The following is a 13,159-nucleotide window of genomic DNA, read 5'->3' on the forward strand; positions in this document are numbered from 1 at the left end:
CTTTTTTCTGCCTCTGGATATTGTTTTGTTTGCTCACAATGCCCTGAACTGCTTCCTAAGTCATGTGGTTAGCTGGTGAAGAAGACAAAGCTGAAAGGGGTGCTAGGATAAAAGAATGGCAGAAAAATACAGCCTGAGCTCTGACTGTATAGCATCTAAATTATCCTAATTTTGAACTTTTCATTTAATGAAATAATAAATTTCTCTTTCAATTGGATTTCTTTTCTAGCTTGAAACATTCAAATGATACAGTTATTTAAATGTCAATTTGTCTGTATGCATGTGTATGTATATATATACTTGTGTATGTGTGCATGTACACAGAAATAAAGCCATGGATGAGTTACTTAAAGTAATAATTCTTACATCATGAAGGCTACAATAATTTCACTATTAATAACAAGATAGAATTTTGATGTGCATCTTTATATTTGACTTGCAGTGCTTGCTATTTCTCTTCAGTGCCTGATCAACAATGAAAGCAAGCACTATCATCTTTCTAGCTAGATGAGATTAATACACAGTATTTGATATATGTACTATGTATGTATGTATGTGTGTGTGTGTGTGTATATATATATATATATATATATATATATATAGAGAGAGAGAGAGAGAGAGAGAGAGAGAATATGTGTATTTCTATGTTTAATTGTGAAAGAAATCTGGATTATTTATATTCTCCATAATGCCTAACACAACTTGTTACATATAAAAATGTTTAATAAAAAATTGTAATTAATTATTTATTTTAATTAGATACATATGATAGTAGAATGTATTTTGATTCATTGTACACAGAATGCATTTTGATTCATTGCTACTTACAACTGCAGCACAACTTTTCATAAGTTGTCATTAAGGAAAGAATACTGGATCATCTTTGGAATTCATCTTCTCAGCACATTCGTTAGTTTTTAGCAATTATGAATACTAGAACTGTGTCTCTACTATCCACCAGGTTAGTGTCAGCAGACTTCTGTATGCCACTAGTAACTCAACTTTTCCATTCCTTTCACTTGGAGTCACAGAAGAGGGAAATGAAACCATTATCTCAGTTTCAAGTCTAATGGCCAAATTAAACAGACAGAAAAGCAGCAAATAAATTTTTGCTGGTGTTGCTTCCCTGAAAGGAGGCCCAAATGTCTAATGAGCTTTTTTCTTTTATACTGAATTCTGGCTACTTAGCCAGGTTTAGTTTGAAGATATCTCACACTGAATTCTGACAAATAAGCATTCTTTCTTTCTTTTCAAAGCTTCGATAAAGAACCAGAAGAACAGAGGTGGGACAGTGGGTCCATCTTACACAGGAATCATCTCAGATTTCATGTCAGTAAGATTTTGAAAGGAAATTCTGATCTTTGGCTTCACAAAATTTCTCAATTATAGTGGATATAATGCCAGCATGTTAAGTGGATAAGATTAAACATAATGGAAAGGAGGTTTTTTGACTGGGAGAATGTCCAGAAAAGTATAGCCTACGTGGAATTATCACCATCATCTGAGGGTCTTAGATGGTTGTTCTGCACTCACAAAATCTGGAAATTGCCACTGAACTTTTATTTATCTCATCAAAGCTCAATTTATTTGGTAGGCTGTTTTTAAGAGCATAGAGAAGTTAGATTATAATGAAAAGCATTTATAAGATATCTTATTCTTGAGATCTAAAATTTCTATACCATTATTAGCAGTGAATTTATTGTAGCTTTCCTGATGTTAAGAATTATTACTTTAAATGACTCATCCACGGCTGTATAATAATGACAAGAATTCCCGAATATAGGCCTCTGATCTACTACCTGTGCTTTAGGCTATGAATCAGAATCCATGCCTATTAGGATTAAGGTTAAAAAAAACTTGTGCTTGGCAAAGAAATGAATATTTAGTTAGACATAGAATTAACTCTGCCCTATTTTCATTCCTCTGCCGTAACTAAGGAATCCTGCTATGATGCTTTCATTTCTCCAGTGTCCATCTCATTTTCCTACAGATGACAGTAGGAAAATGAGATGAACACTGGAGAAATGACACTTTTACTGGTGTTGATCAAGCACTGAGGAGAAACAGCAAGCAATACAGATCAGGGATAAGATAAAAGTGATAATTATAGTTCATTTATTTTTTAATAGAAGTATGCTACTTTAATTCATAAAAATGATTCTGATCAGCTCATTAGACTCAAAACTTGTGGTGGTTAGGACACAAAGGCTAACACCAATTCAAATCATATACTAGCATTTTCATTTGTATCTTATTCTTCTGACAAAAATGGTACCACTAGCTAACCTGCACTCTGAGTGTTTTTTACTACACTCAGGTATGTTTCTTTTCCCCTTATCATTAGTTGTTCATTCCTGAACCTCATTATTCTTTTTGACTCCTAGCCTGACCATGTTCTGAGATTACTGATTGCCTCTTATTTGCCAGATAAAGTGGTTTTCTTTTAGTTTTTGATTTTTTTCTCCCTTCAGCATAGGCCTTATTCACTGCCTCCCTTTTTTGAAACCATTTCTGGATATCTGTGATACTACCTTGGTATTTTTTTTTTTAAATCTTATTCCTTCAGGGATTTAATTTCTTTGCCATATGTCCTATTAATTCTTCTCTAGGTAGCTCTCTTTGCCTCCTGACTTCAACTTTCACCTCAATGTGAATGACTCCCACAGTGACACCTCAAATTCTTGACATTTAGTTTGGCTTTTCTGACTGCCTGCTGGATCTCTTTACCTCCTGGATCTCTCAACCTCCATGACTGTCAAATGAAAGTCATCTTTTGAAGTTGAAGCTTTCCCTTGAACCCAAATATCCTCAAGTCTTCTATACTTTTTTTTCAAATGTTGTCAGTCAGAGACATAAAACCTAGTAGCTGTTTTTCCTCTTTTCTTTATACTTTCTTACCTGGATAATTAATTGAAGTGTCTCATTCTCTCCATTTTATTTTTCACTGCCCACTCTTTGGCCATTCCAAGAATATATATTTCAAAATCCTCATCAAAATTCTGCTAAAAATTCTTCATTTGCTTTATATTTCCTCTGATATATCAATTAAACCCTTAGAATGGTATTTAAAGGTTTTCCATTATTTGTACCTTGTCTTTTTGTTGAACTTTTCTATTTTATCTTAACTTTGAATACCAGACTCAGTAAATTATTTGTAGAATTTCAAGCATGCTTTCCCTCTGCCTATATTCCCATTCTTCATTTCAGTTCATACCATCTCCTCTGCGAAGCTTTCCCTGGTACCTATGAGAAACTCAGAGGTTCTTTATGTTCCTATAGTACCGGGTACATAGCATGAAGCACCTAGGCAGGACAATACTGTTCTCATATCAGTCTTTCCGCTAGAATCTACTAAGGATGGAAGTCATGTTTTTTCACATATGTATACCTAGGTAATAAATATTTGCATAATGAATATGTAACAATAGTTTATTTGTATACCATCTTGTGGTTTTGAAAATACTTTAATAATTTTTAGATTCTCACAAAAATAATACCATAGGCACAGGAATATATATTATTCCTAATATTGGGTGGAATGTGAAAAAGAAATACACTAATGTAAAGAACAATATGTTCACTTGTACAGTACAAGCTCTGAACGTTTAACATAATTAAAATCAGTAACCATTAATTTTGACATTTTTTGATTAGCATTTTGGGAAAGAGTAGTTAATAATGTAGAGTGAACTCTAATATATGTGATGTGATTTTAGGCATGACTGAACACAACTACATTTTCCCTCTGTAATTAAAGATGATAGTAATCAAAATTGATTTAATTTGAGTTCAAATGTTCATGTGTTATAAAAGCAATGGGTTGGGGGATGGTCCCCATAGTGTTTATAATGAGACTGCCCTTGTGATTCAAACTTACCTGGCAAATTTCCCAATCTGCATTCATAAAACTGCCTGTTTGATTCTGAAACAGTCAAACATACCTAGGTAAAAACCTGGTTTTGTACTTAGTAATTTTATAAATAAGGACATGCTTCTTAACCTCTCTATAAAACAGAACTGTGGTGAGAATTAAGACATATTAAGTGAATTATATTTTGTACTCCTTTTGTATACTCCATAGTAACTAGCACATTGCTACATTAAAGGAATGACTATGTCCTCAAACAGAACTTTTATCTCCATTTTATTCTTCACTGCCCACTCTTTGGCCCATCCCAAGAATATATGGGATGAAATGTAACACTCTATCCTTACCCCTCATTCTTACTCCTTCTGACTCTACCCACTATTTGCAGCCAAAAGAAAAATCCACAGATTAGGGAAAATTACTGGGGTACAGATGGTATTCACTATTAGTCAAAGCAGAAAAAATTTGTAGTGTAACTTTAGGCAGAAAGAAGCATAAAAACAGAGAAAAATGGTCTCTAAGAAATAAGGCAATAGTTAACAAGAGGAATAAAAATTTCTCATGCAGACCAGAGGTTTTTGGGAATATAGTAAGGCTTACATGTGAGACATATTTGATTTTAAATATTTTAGAATTAATCACAGGTCAGAATTGAGGATCCTCCCCCAGCACTATCTTCACTCATCTCTTCAGGATATATGTGCTTTGACAAAAGTCACAGAAAGTGGTATCCAGAAATGAAGAGGGCAGATCCTCCTCCATTCTTATTTTCAGGCATCAGTAGACCCTTGATATGGATACTGGAGACAGATGATACTCACTCTTGGACAACTATGAGTTATAAGGCAGTGAGGAGCTACTGTCACTTCATGACTCTGTTTCATATATCTCAAGTGTTCAGAGATGTGGAGTCTTCTAGCAAAAAACCCTTTCTAAAGTTCCACTTCACTGCCATTTAACAGTTTGGAAGTTGTACAAAAGTTGTTTTACACAATATATACACTGACACTATGTTTGTTTTTCTAATAAATTTTCACTTAGAACCCCAGGGAGGTAGCAAATTTTAAAGTTTCTATTTGTTATGCTAGAACATGCTAACAAATGGACTCAGTCTTTCTAGAATGGATGCCTTTCATCATTCTGGTCATAGTCACTAGCTGCATAGATTTCATTAACTTTTGTGATGACAAATTTGACAGAGAATATTTTCATGTTTTAGAGAAACACTTAGATGCTTTGATATCCTGCATGATGCTCAGATGTGACAAAGTGGTATATAGATACAGCTGGCTGAAGAGGAACTGCTTATAATCTAAAGTCCATCTAATCTATTTTATAATTTTGGCTGAAAAAATATGTGCTGCTATGGAATGCTTTAATCATAGAGGCAAAGGTGGGGAAATTACTTGGGGAGACCTAGAGAGATAAGAATTATGGGGCAGAGATGACCTCCTGGCCTACAAAAGGTTGTGTTCTCCTTCCAGAGTCAAGAGCTGTTCTTGGGAAGTGAATACCTTGCTAGAGACCTTGCATTTAAGCGGGCTCATGGAATTCAGTTCTGGTTAATGAAATGTGGGCAGAAATTATATTCGTCACTTTAGACATGACCCAGAAAAACCTGCTCCTCCACTTTATTTCTCCCTATCTGCCAGCCAAGACCATCAAAAAGATACCCTTGGAAGCAGTGTGCTTAAGATGGCAGAGCCTTCGTTAGACTGGTCCCTGAAACCCTTTGTAGAGCAGACCTCTTCTAAACCATATGATACCTTTGGACTTTAAGTCAATGAAAAATAAACTTCTACTGTGATAAACCACTGGGGTTTTAGGGTTTGTTTTGGAAGTCAGCATTATCTTAATTTAAACAAAAAGGATTTTGAGTGATTGATAACAGGGAGAAGGACAGAAGGATGGAGAAAGTAGGAAGACTGAGGGAAGTATTCATCTCAACGTCAGCAAAAAAAAAAAAAAAAAAAAAAAACAACGACATATTATTCTCATAAATTAGATATTTGGAAAAAAGCTGAAATTATTATACCTTATCATGAGACAACTAAAGCAGACTCCATGAGAACAAAAGAGGAATAGTTCTTGTGCTGGATGACAGGAACTAGTCACACAGTATATATAAAAATACTTGTTTTATATTCCCATTAGCCATCCAGTATAAAAGACTCACTATTCCTAACAACTGTTGTTTATCCTCAGTGAGAATGAAATAATTTTTTAAATTCACAGGACAGCTAATTGAAAGGATATTAACTGTGTCATCACCAATAGATTCCTTGCCATAGCCCACCATGAACTAAAGGTGAAAGAGAGAAGTTGCTTTATTTATTTATTTTTTACAGTTCTGGGGATTGAATCCAGGAGTGCTTTATTTCTGATCTATATCCTCACTCCTTAATTTTTTTTTTAATTTGAGACAGGGTCTTACTAAGTTACCCAGTCTGGCTGGCCTTTAACTTGTGATCCTCCTGCTGCAGCCTCCCCAGATGCTGAGATTATAGGCATGTGTCACCACTGCTAACACGAAAGTAGCTTTAAATGAGTATTTCTCTGGTGCTACTAGGGGTCTTTCCAAAAAGTAACTCATAGAATCAGATGATAAAGTGACATTTTCAGTAATGATACCATCAGATTATCACTGTTTAGGACAAAGAGGAATTAGTGCTTTTGCAAGAATCTCCTTGTCTCTGCCTCACTTTCTGCTAGATGTTAAGAGGACAAAGGTGTTACCTCGTCAGGTTGCTAATATGTTCTGTTAGCTCCTGAGCCCTAGTAGAAATAATATCAGTGGGGAACTTAAAAAGAATTTCCTACCAGCTCAAAAATACTTACTTTGGTTAACTATACCAATTTACATCTCTAGGGAGGAAGGGACCTTAAATTGCCCTTCTGATAGCCAGATTTCTAGACCTCTTCATCCTTTATATCTCTTTTAAAATTAAGTTTATTTTTAAAAATAGTATATTCAAATATAAAAATGTATATAATAATAGCATAACAATGTTTCAATACATGTAGACATTGTATAATGTTTAAAGCAGATTAAGCATATTTGTTTCCTCAAACATTATTTCTTTATAGTAAAAACTTTAAAAATCCTTTCATTTAGCTTTTTGAAATGAAGTCCCCAGAACTGTAAAAAATAAATAAATAAAGCAACTTCTCTTTTTCATACTATTGTGCAATAGTAGCATACCAGAACTACCTGTTCCCATCTAACTTAGTGCCCACTAATCAACCTTTTCATATTCTTTTTCCCCTACTCTCAACTTATTATGAGATCAACTTTTTTAGTTTCCACAAAAGAGTCAGATTATATAGTACTTGTCTTTCTATGCCTGATTTATTTCATTTAACATAATGATCTCCAGTTCCAACCATTGTCACAAAGAACAAGATTTCATCCTTTTTTTTTATGGCTGAATATTATTTCAAAGTGGATATGTACCACATTTTCCTTTTTTTTTTTTTAGATTTTTAAATTTGTTTTAAGTAGTTATACATGACAGTAGAATGCACTTATGCACTTTGATATATCATACACAGATGGGATATAATTTCTCATTTTTTCTGAGTGTACATGTTGCAGAATCATATTGGTTATGTAGTCACATACATACATAAAGTAATAATGTCTGTTTCATTCTACTATCTTTCCTATCCCTACATTCCCTCCCCTCCCATAACTTTCCCTACCTAATCTAAGGTAACGCTATTCTTCCTAATGCCCCCCCCGACCTTATTGTGAATTAGCATCCACGTATTAGAGAAAACATTTGGCCTTTGGTTTTGTGGGATTAGTTTAGCATGATATTCTTAGCATAGCTTATTTTGTGTGATTAGCTTAGCATGATATTCTCCAACTCCAACCATTTACTGGCAAAATGCCATAATTTCACTCTTTGTTAAGCTGAGTAATATTCCATTGAATATATAAGCCACATTTTCTTTATCCATTCATTTACTGAGGGACACTTAAGTTGGTTCCATAGTCTAGCTATTGTAAATTGAGTTGCTATAAACATTGATTTTAAATCCTTTGGGTATAAATCAAGGAGTGGGATAGCTGGGTCAAATGGTGGTTCCATTGCCAGTTTGCTGAGGAATCTCTATACTGCTTTCCATAGAGGTTGCACCAATTTGCAGTCCCACCAGCAATGTATGAGTGTATCTTTCCTCCATATCCTTGCCAATATTTTTTGTTGCCTGTATTCTTGATGATTGCCATTCTGACTGAAGTGAGATGAAATCTTAGTGTAGTTTTGATTTGCATTTTTCTAATTGCTAGAGATGTTGAACCCTTTTTCATATATTTGCTGATCAATTGTATTTCTTCTTCTGTGAAGTGTCTGTTCAGTTCCTTAGCCCATTTATTGATTAGGTTTTTATGTTTTGGTGTTAAGTTTTTTGAGTTCTTTATATATCTTAGAGATTAATGCTTTATTGGAGGTGCACGTGGCCAAGATTTTCTCCCAATCTGTAGGCTCTCTCCTCACTTTGTTTCCTTTGCTGAGAAGAAGCTTTTTAATTTAAGTCCATCCCATTTATTAATTTTTGATTTTACTTCTTGTACTTTAGGAGTCTTGTTAAGGAAGTCAGATCCTAGGCTGATGTGGTGAAGATTTGGGCCTATTTTTTCTTCTATTATGTGCAGGGTCTCAGTTTAGTACCTAAGTCTTTGATCCACTTTGAGTTGACTTTTGTGCAGGGTGAGAGATAGACGTTTAATTTTATTTTGCTACATATGGATTTCCAGTTTTGACAGCACCATTTGTTGAATAGGCTATCTTTTCTCCATTGAATGTTTTTGGCATCCTTATCTAGTATGGGATAACCGTATTTATCTCTGTTTGTCTCTGTGTCCTCTATTCTACACTATTGGTCTACAAATCTATTTTGGTGCCAATACCATGCCATTTTTGTTACTATAGCTCTGTAGTATAGTTTAAGGTCTGGTATTGTGATGCCTCCTGCTTCACTTTTCTTGCTAAAGATTGCTTTAGTTATTCTGGGTCTCTTATTTTCTTTTCTATTTATTTATTTTTTTCCCTTTTTTTATTGGTTGTTCAAAACATTACAAAGCTCTTGACATATCATATTTCATACATTTGATTCAAGTGGGTAATGAACTCCCATTTTTACCCCAAATACAGATTGCAGAATCAATCTGTATCTATTGATTGTAATCGATCAATCACATCGGTTACACATCCACATTTTTACATAATGCCATATTAGTAACTGTTGTATTCTGCTACCTTTCCTATCCTCTACTATTCCCCCCTCCCCTCCCCTCTTCTCTCTCTACCCCATCTACTGTAATTCATTTCTCTCCTCATTTTTCCCCATTCCCCTCACAACCTCTTATATGTAATTTTGTATAACAATGAGGGTCTCCTTCCATTTCCATGCAATTTCCCTTTTCTCTCCCTTTCCCTCCCACCTCATGTCTCTGTTTAATGTTAATCTTTTCCTCCTGCTCTTCCTCCCTGCTCTGTTCTTAGTTGCTCTCATTATATCAAAGAAGACATTTGGCATTTGTTTTTTAGGGATTGGCTAGCTTCACTTAGCATAATCTGCTCTAATGCCATCCATTTCCCTGCAAATTCCATGATTTTGTCATTTTTTAGTGCTGCATAATACTCCATTGTGTATAAATGCCACATTTTTTTTTTATCCATTCATCTATTGAAGGGCATCTGGGTTGGTTCCACAGTCTAGCAATTGTGGAATTGTGCTGCTATGAACATCGATGTGGCAGTATCCCTGTAGTACGCTCTTTTAAGGTCTTCAGGGAATAGTCTGAGAAGGGCAATAGCTGGGTCAAATGGTGGTTCCATTCCCAGCTTTCCCAGGAATCTCCATACTGCTTTCCAAATTGGCCGCACCAATTTGCAGTCCCACCAACAATGTACAAGAGTACCCTTTTCCCCACATCCTCGCCAGCACTTGTTGTTGTTTGACTTCATAATGGCCGCCAATCTTACTGGAGTGAGATGGTATCTTAGGGTGGTTTTGATTTGCATTTCTCTGACTGCTAGAGATGGTGAGCATTTTTTCATGTACTTGTTGATTGATTGTATGTCCTCCTCTGAGAAGTGTCTGTTCAGGTCCTTGGACCATTTGTTGATTGGGTTATTTGTTATCTTATTGTTTAATTTTTTGAGTTCTTTGTATACTCTGGATATTAGGGCTCTATCTGATGTGTGAGGAGTAAAAATTTGTTCCCATGATGTAGGCTCCCTATTTACCTCTCTTATTGTTTCTCTTGCTGAGAAAAAACTTTTTAGTTTGAGTAAGTCCCATTTGTTGATTCTTGTTATTAACTCTTGGGCTATGGGTGTCCTATTAAGGAATTTGGAGCCCGACCCCAAATATGTAGATCGGAGCCAACTTTTTCTTCTGTCAGACGCAGAATCTCTGATTTGATATCAAGCTCCTTGATCCATTTTGAGTTAACTTTTGTGCATGGCAAGAGAAGGGGATTCAGTTTCATTTTGTTGCATATGGATTTCCAGTTTTCCCAGCACCATTTGTTGAAGATGCTATCCTTCCTCCATTGCATGCTTTTAGCCCCTTTATCAAATATAAGATAGTTGTAACTTTGTGGATTAGTCTCTGTGTCCTCTATTCTGTACCATTGGTCCACCCGCTTGTTTTGGTATCAGTACCATGCTGTTTTTGTTACTATTGCTCTGTAGTATAGTTTGAAATCTGGTATTGCTATACCGCCTGATTCACACTTCCTGCTTAGAGTTGCTTTTGCTATTCTGGGTCTTTTATTTTTCCATATGAATTTCATGATTGCTTTATCTATCTCTACAAGAAATGCCATTGGGATTTTGATTGGCATTGCATTAAACCTATAGAGAACTTTTGGTAATATCGCCATTTTTATGATGTTAGTTCTGCCTATCCATGAACAGGGTATATTTTTCCATCTTCTAAGATCTTCTTCTATTTCTCTCTTAAGGGTTCTTTAGTTTTCATTGTATAAATCTTTCACCTCTTTTGTTAGGTTGATTCGCAAGTATTTTATTTTTTTTGAGGATATTGTGAATGGGGTGTTTTTCCTCATTTCCGTTTCAGAAGTTTTGTCGCTGATATACAGAAATGCCTTTGATTTATGCGTGTTGATTTTATATCCTGCCTCTTTGCTGAATTCATTTATTAGTTCTAGTAGTTTCTTTGTATATCCTTTTGGGTCTTCTAGGTATAGAATCATGTCGCCACAAATAGTGATAATTTAAGTTCTTCTTTTCCTATTTTTATGCCTTTAATTTCTTTCATCTGTCTAATTGCTCTGGCCAGTGTTTCGAGAACTATATTGAATAGAAGTGGTGATAGAGGGCATCCCTGTCTTGTTCCAGATTTTAGAGGAAATGCCTACAATTTTTCTCCATTCAGAATGATGCTAGCCTGAGGCTTAGCATAGATAGCTATTACAATGTTGAGATAAGTTCCTGTTATCCCTAGTTTTTCTAATGTTTTGAACATAAAGGGATGCTGTACTTTGTCAAATACTTTTTCTGCGTCTATCGAGATGATCATATGGTTCTTATCTTTAAGTCTATTGATGTGGTGAATAATATTTATTGATTTCTGTATATTGAACCTTCCTTGCATCCCAGGGATGAATCCTACTTGATCATGGTGCATGATTTTTTTGATGTGTTTTTGTATCTGATTCACCAGAATTTTATTGAGGATTTTTGCATCTAGGTTCATTAGGGATATTGGTCTGTAGTTTTCTTTCTTTGAGGTGTCTTTGTCTGGTTTCGGAATCAGGGTGATGTTGGCCTCATAGAATGAAATTGGAAGATCTCCCTCTTTTTTCTATTTCCCAAAATAACTTGAAAAGTATTGGTATTAATTCTTCTTTAAAGGTTTTGTAAAACTCTGCTGTATACCCATCCGGTCCTGGGCTTTTCTTGGTTGGTAGTCTTTTGATTGCTTCTTCTATTTCATCCATTGATATTAGTCTGTTCAAATTGTGTGTATCCTCCTGACTCAGTCTGGGCAAATCATATGACTTAAGAAATTTATCGATGTCTTCACTATCTTCTATTTTATTAGAATATAGGTTTTCAAAATAATTCCTAATTATCTTCTGTATTTCTGTAGTATCTGTTGTGATGTTGCCTTTTTCATCTCGTATGTTAGTAATTTGAGTTCTCTCTCTTCTTCTCTTCGTTAACATGGCTAAGGATCTGTTGATCTTATTTATTTTTTCGAAGAACCAACTTTTAGTTTTGTCAACTTTTTCAATAGTTTCTTTTGTTTCAATTTCGTTGATTTCTGCTCTGATTTTAATTATTTCTTGCCTTCTGCTACATTTGCTGTTGTTTTGCTCTTCCTTTTCTAGGGCTTGGAGATGAAGTGTGAGCTCATTTATTTGTTGTTTTTTTCTTTTTTTGAGGAATGACCTCCAGGCGATGAATTTCCCTCTTAAAACTGCTTTCATTGTGTCCCATAGATTCTGATATGTTGTGTCTGTATTTTCATTTATCTCTAAGAATTTTTTGATTTCCTCCTTTATGTCTTCTGTAACCCATTGATCATTCAGTAACATATTGTTCATTTTCCATGTGATGTAGGATTTTTCCTTCCTTCTTTTATTATTGATTTCCAGTTTCATTCCATTTTGATCGGATAAAATGCATGGTATTATCTCCACCCCTTTATTTTTTCTGAGGGTTTCCCTATGGCATAATATATGGTCTATTTTTGAGAAGGATCCATGTGTTGCTGAGAAAAAAGTATATCCACTTGATGATGGTTGATATATTCTATATATGTCAGTTAAGTCTAGGTTATTGTTTGTGATATTGAGTTCTATAGTTTCTTTATTCAGTTTTTGTTTGGAGGATCGGTCCAATGGTGAGAGAGGTGTGTTGAAATCACCCATAATTATTGTGTTGTGGTCTATTTGATTCTTGAACTTGAGGAGAGTTTGTTTTATGAATGTTGCAGCACCATTATTTGGTGCATAAATATTGATAATTGTTATGTCTTGTTGGTGAATGGTTCCTATTAACAGTATATAATGTCCTTCCGTATCCCTTTTGATAAACTTAGTCTTGAAGTCGATTTTATTCGATATGAGGATGGCCACCCCTGCTTGCTTACGAGGACCGTGTGTGTGGTATATTTTTTCCCAACCTTTCACCTTCAGCCTGTGTATGTCTTTTCCAATCAGATGTGTCTCCTGGAGGCAGCATATTGTTGGATTTGTTTTTTTAATCCATGTTACCAGCCTATGTTGCTTTATTGGAGAGTTTAAGC

General features: G+C 34.9%; 1 protein-coding gene across 2 annotated transcripts in view; it reads right to left on the minus strand.

The window, feature by feature from the left end:
* The window catches only part of Tanc2 (tetratricopeptide repeat, ankyrin repeat and coiled-coil containing 2), a 454,690-nt gene that overhangs the window by 52,490 nt on the left and 389,041 nt on the right, over positions 1–13,159 (minus strand). The gene's annotated exons all lie outside the window — the stretch shown is intronic.

This window comes from Callospermophilus lateralis, chromosome 11 (genome assembly GCF_048772815.1).
Source record: "Callospermophilus lateralis isolate mCalLat2 chromosome 11, mCalLat2.hap1, whole genome shotgun sequence".
NCBI lineage: Eukaryota > Metazoa > Chordata > Mammalia > Rodentia > Sciuridae > Callospermophilus > Callospermophilus lateralis.